The sequence below is a fragment of the Limulus polyphemus genome, unplaced genomic scaffold (genome assembly GCF_000517525.1).
Source record: "Limulus polyphemus unplaced genomic scaffold, Limulus_polyphemus-2.1.2 Scaffold4193, whole genome shotgun sequence".
Taxonomy (NCBI): Eukaryota; Metazoa; Arthropoda; class Merostomata; order Xiphosura; family Limulidae; genus Limulus; species Limulus polyphemus.
The window spans coordinates 76,048-82,596 of NW_013669803.1; positions in this window are offsets into that span (position 1 = coordinate 76,048).

A 6,549-nucleotide genomic window follows, 5' to 3' on the forward strand; every position below is an offset into this window, starting at 1 on the left:
TAAACTAGTTTTAATTAAGAAAGGACTTGTGTCACCGAAGTTCCTCGGAAAGAATTTATACCGAAAATTAACAAACAAGCAGATACACAACATTGTGTGTGCTCTCTCTCTCTCTTTATGCATGCTGAGAACCATATGATAAATGAGACATTACTGAGTCATAATATTCCAACAGGAAGTTCTTTAGACGTCTCAGGACACTGAACAATCTCGCCAATGTTGAATTTCTAGCAGACGTGACTAAATAAGCTGCAGTAGTGTTCTCAATTATGATAGCAGAATCCTTTGACCTAGAGAAAGTGTTAGAAAAAAATGCATATTAAATACAGTTGGATAGGCGTTGCTTGTCTCCATTTGGTCTTCTGTCAACTTCTGGAAATGCAACCAAAATATTAGTAGCTGTGAACAAAGAAGATATTGATAAAAATTATACTGTATAATCTACAAAGGGATTGTAATTCTTCGTCAAGTTATTTTCTATTGCATGGTTTTTCACAAAGCCTGCTGCAAACACTTGTAAATTTTATACCAAAGCTGGTCAGATCGGTCCTGGCTGCGATTGACAATCATGTTGATAGTCCATTATACCTTTGGAGTTTCAAAGAGATGCTCCACCATATCACTATCATACCTGTTCGGTAATTTCCAGCGAGAAGAAAGCTGTGGCTCACTGAAAGCTAATGCTGTGTATTTCTGGATAACCTATGCCCAAAAGAGATCAAAAGATTCATCACTGCAAGATGACCTAGTAGTTTCAACTATTATTCGAGCTACTTCTTGATCTTTTTTCACTGACACCAAATTGTGTTGTAGGGTTCAACTCAAGTTTTCAATATGTCTCAAGATTATTTCACCAAACATTGCCCCAAAAAAGAATGAAAGGTATATATATTTGCATGGATATGCCATGGATTCTGGTCTTTGTTTCAGTATTACACATGACCATGACTTCTAGATCTTCTTCCTAAGTGCTCTGCAAGGTTTCATACTTTTTACTTTGAAGTGAATCCACTTTAACAGTCCATCTAGTAGGGTAAAGAACTTTTCTTTGAACTGCAAAGAATGCATTCTCTACATGAAGAGAGTTTGATTATGTAACAAAGTACATGAGTTCAATGCGTCCTTCTTTACCTTGGATTGCTTCAGAGTGTCACTGACTACAAGTTCCAGTGAATACCCTTAACACTAAGTGAACAATGACCTCGTTTCAAGGTCTCTGATATTTTTGGCAATGCTGCTTTTAATGTCGCTTATGATAGTTGCTACATCATAGCATTGGCCCGTTATTTATCTTCCCAAAAACATAAGTTCATTCGGATATAAACAGCATCAACCAAAGAAACATGACATAGTCCCAAGAACTCGTCAAGCACTTCCAATTCATCAGGCCTGGTGGTTATGGTGCTTGACTCGCAATCTCAGAGTCGTGGATTCGAATCCCCGTCACTGAACATGCTCGTCCTTTCAGGCGTGAGGGCGTTATAATGTGATGGTCAGTCCCACTATTCATAGGCAAAAGAGTACCCCAAGAGTTGCCGGTGGGTGCTGTTGATTAGCTGCCTTCTCTCTAGTCTATCGCTGTTAAATTAGGAATGGCTAGCACAGATAGCCCTCGTGTAGCTTTGCACAAAATTTAAAACAAACAAATAATCTTACTTGCTTGCTTCTCCCTATACTCAGCAGCTTCAGTCAAATGTTCGTTAGCTAACAACTCAAATGCTAACTGCATCTGCTGTAATAACTCTGCTTTATAATCGTAACCCACGGCATGATTCACCCTTCTAGTAGCTAGTACCTCCTGCATAGGTAACATTACATCTCTACCATGTACTAGAAATAGTGAACTTTCCTGAGTGGACCCATTTTCAGCACTTCTATATGCTAATAATAATAAGGGAACTTGCTCATCCCAAGTTTTCTGATCTTTCTCACAATACTGAGAGATCATGTCTAGTAAACTTCTATTGGATCTTTCTACTAGACCATTAGCAGCTGGGTGATAAGCAGTGGTCTCAATTTTCTTAACACCTAATAACTTACAAATTTCCTTCAGTAACTTAGAAATATCTAGCTACTATGTTATTCACAAATGCTTTGGCGATCCTTACTGCTTTCTGTTGCCTCAGGAAATCTAGTCAGGTAGTCTGCAACTAATAACACATATTTGTTTCCTGAATAGGATGTAGGCCTAGTATATCCATAGCTATTAACTGAAAAGGCATAGTTAAACTTGTCATTCTCTTCAAGGGAGCATTCCTAAAATGTGGACTTGTTTTTCGTTTCTTATAGTCTATGTACGAATCACAGTAATCTTTAATGTCATTTCTCGTGTTTAGCCAAAAGAATATTTTACTTATTCTACTATATATGTTTTTGCAAAAGCTAAACGTGCTGTGAATGGCATGTCATGATAAGTTTTCATGACTTTAGTTTTTAAACTATGAGGTACAACTATCTGCAATGTTTTTTTATTATCTGTTTTTCTACATAAAAGTTCTGAGTCTAACGTGTACTCTGTATCTTTTCCCCATAATGCTCTATTTAATAGGTTATTTACCAGCTCATCTTTCTTTAGTTCGTTAATCACGTGATCTAAATCCCAAATTATTTCTAGATCATCCTCACTTGATTTTACTTCTTATATTTTGTTAATTGCTTGTTTTTCCTCAGTTTCTGTATTTCCTACTCTAATTCTGCTTAGTGCATCGACATTAGAAAGCTTCCTACCTGGTCTGTGTATTACTTCAAAATCATAATCCTGTACCAGTAATGACCATCTTGCTAACCTACAGGAGGGGGTCTTTTAATGTCACCAACCATCTCAACGGTGCACGATCTGTAATAATAGTGAACTTCCTACCCTACAGATAACAATGGAAAGTTTTAATTTCATGTACTACAGCTAAGCATTCTTGTTCAGTAATGGAATAATTTATTTCAGCTTTTCTAAACTGTCTACTCTGATATTCTAAAGGGTGTTCTTTTCCATTTTTATCTGACTGTGATAATACTGCACCTATAGCAAAGCATGAAGCATCTATGCTTAGGATAAACTCTATACTGAAGTCTGGGTAGCTTATAATTGGTGCCTGTAATAAAGCATCTCTTAATGTCTCAAATGCCTCTTCTGTCCACTGAAATTTTATTTCTTTGTTAGTTAATTCAGTTAAAGGTTTTGTTAATATTGCAAAATGCGGTATAAACCTTCTATAAAATCCTACAAATGCACGAATGTCTTTCACTATCTAGATAGTTTTTACGACCTTTTAGCTTCTTCAGGTCACGTTTTACACCATCTGCAGTTACCAAATGACCTAAATTTTATATATCTTGTTTCAAAAACTGACATTCCTTTGGCTTAAGCTTCAGATTTGCTTTTCGTAACTTCACGATCACATGTCTTAACCTTTCTCAGGCCCCCCAGTGGTACAGATTTATACTAATAGAAACCGAGTTTCGATACCCATGGTGGGCAGAGCACACATAGCTCTTTGTGTAGCTTTGTGCTTAATACCAAACAACAACCTTTCTAAGTGTTCTTCAAAACTTGCAGCAAACACTATGATATCATCTAAATAACAAAAACAATATTGTAAGCCTGATAATACACCATCCATTAATCTCTGAAATGTGGAAGGGGCATTGCATAAGCCAAATAGCATTCTATTAAACTGATATTTACCTGAAGGTAATACAAAAGCAGTTTTAGTTTTATCCTCTTTTTCTATTTCTACCTGCCAATATCCACTTTGTAAATCCATAGACGAAAAATACTTACTCTTACCTAACCTATCTAATGCTTCTTGGATATTAGATAATGGATAGACGTCTTTGACTGTTACTCCATTCACCTTCCTATAATACACACAGAACCTCAATTTTAGGAACTAATACAACTGGAGATGCATATGGACTAATATTGTCTTTCGTTAGTCCTTGTTCGAGCATATCTTTTACACATTCTTTTAATTCTACCCTAAGCTTCTCTGGTACTCTATAGGATCTCTGTGCTATAGACTTAGTGTCATTTAACACTATCCTGTGTTGAACCTTATCTGTACAACCATTAGGGTCATTTTCTCCTACAAATATATCTCTGTACTCTTTTAGTAACGTTATCAAACCTCGCTTATGTTCCTTCTCTACATCTCCTGAAGATAGAATCCCAATCTATCTTACTTTGTGGTGCCTGTCTCTTAGTATTTCCTACATTACGCTGTCTCACTACAGCTAATGTTTCTCTACTACTAGCCTTACCTACTACTATATGCTTAGGTAGTACTACTTATTCCTCATTTACATTCAACACTTTTGGACACTTTACTAACACAAGCAGCGATATAAACTCCTGCTTCTTCTATCTCAGTAGGTTCAACTAACACTTTCTCATTACACTTAAAGTCCTTTACTTTAGCTTCAACAATAAATTGACTTCTTGCAGGCACTTCAGTTACTTTAACTAATCTTACAAGTACTCCTTCCTTCAAACACTTCTGTTGGGATACTCTGTTGCTTGTGTTAGGCATAACTGTAGAGTCATCTGAGGGGTTTCATTTAATACTTTCCTGCCTTAAAGTTCTATTTTCTATCTTATTCTGCCGTACTTTACTACCACTTACTTTACACTTCATTTATTCACTACTACTACTACAACAATCACTTCTGCTAGGCTTAGAACTTTTCCATTTATTCTTACTCACTGGATTTCTCTTTGAACACTTGATATTCTTACCATACCAACTTTGTCGTGTATCACTACGCTCTGGGGATTAGTGCTTTCGTATTTTGAGGATTGGTCATTAGCCTTGCTAATATCAGCATTTGACTATTAGTTTTAGTCAGCGGGAAGGTATCATTTGTCTCAACTTTTGGACATAAGTCTGAAGGTACGAGCTCTTCCAAGCTTAAGATCTACATTTCTATATGCAGCTTACCTCTGGCAAGAGATATTTCAGTGTGATAAGCCCTAAGGAGATCCTGCCCTATAATACCATCTGTTTTTAAGTCTATCTGCTTACACATGTAAAACGAATGTTCTATCTCCAATTTTCATCTGAACATTATACTTGCCTAGCGTCTTAACAGAATGTCCTGTTATGGAAGTTATAATACCTTTAGAAACTTCCTTCCAAGCACTATTCAGCAATGTCGGATTTTGTTTCTACTAGTTCTGCACTTGGCAATGAAGATCGAGCGTGTGTGTTAACCAATATTCTGTACCCTCAATTTCTACTAAAACTACTTGGTGACACTCTCAATCTTATATTCCATACTACCAAAACTACCTATACTTTGGCTCTGTAATCCCGGTGGGGATTACGTTTTATGATTCTATAGCGAATGTGGGGTTACTATTGATTGTAGGGAACTTCCTTTCGAATGTCCCAGACTTACGTGATTTTCTGTTTTCTGCGGGTGTCTACAAATTCTGGCTATGTGGCTTTTAACATGACAATTAAAACACGCGATCTGCCCATTCTTCTTCTGTTTCTGCAAAAACAGTTCTTTGCTATGTGGCCAACCTTGCCACAGTTAAAACACTGGAAGCCTTCGGGCTCATTCTGCCTATTTTGTCAGGTCTGTTACTACTTACTACATTTGCTCCAGAGTGTTGAGGCTCGTATATCTTTGAAGGAACCCTTTTTATTGGTATGGTAGCCCATTAGTGAACAGTACTTGATATAACTTGTTTCCAGGGGTCACTTCAAGATCCTGATTCTCACAATCAGATCCACAATTGAGAGAGAGAGAGGGACTGCTATAGATGATGAAGGAAAGTACTGGCCATTCAGATTTCTTATTGCCAATTTGCAGATATGACTAACAAGCAAAAATAAACATAAAGTGTCAGGAGCTTTCAAGTTTCAAAAAGTCTAGATTCTCCCATCTGGGGTGACTTTGTATATCCATTCATTTGGATCCCCACCTTTTTTTCTTTTAAATCCTGGATTTGTCTCTGTAAAGCTAACATGATTTTAGGTGTGTTTGTATAGAAATGTTGATTACAAGTAAAAAAATAAAAATTACTTCCCTACACGTGTACAGTTTTTGTCATCTTATTTATGAGACCGAATGGTTATTATCACAGATAAATGTTAAATATGATTTCTTAATTGATTTTCCTTGAGAAAAGAATGGTTAGAAGTTTACAAGATTATCTAGCTGACTGATAGGATAAGAGCCTCTAATTTTTCATGCTATAATCGGGAGTTAAGAGGACGATAGATTTGTAAAACACAGGGTGAGTACATTTAAGACAGCTTTAGTTTTCTGTGTGCTTGGCTTATTGAATGAGTTGGCGTTGGCAGTAATGTAAGCTAACACTTTATACAAGTTTTATAGGGGGGAATCAATGTTTTTCTGAAAAATAAATGATAGGTTTAACTTTTTACTTTCATCATGAATGAGCATGTAAGAACAGCCTCGAAGGACTACATGGTCCTTTGTTGTGTGTAGGTTATGTATAGGTTTTGATGAAAATATTGTTATTTTTATATTGTATCTCTTGGTAATTTTGTATATGTTGTTTTACACTCTTGTAAGTAGTTG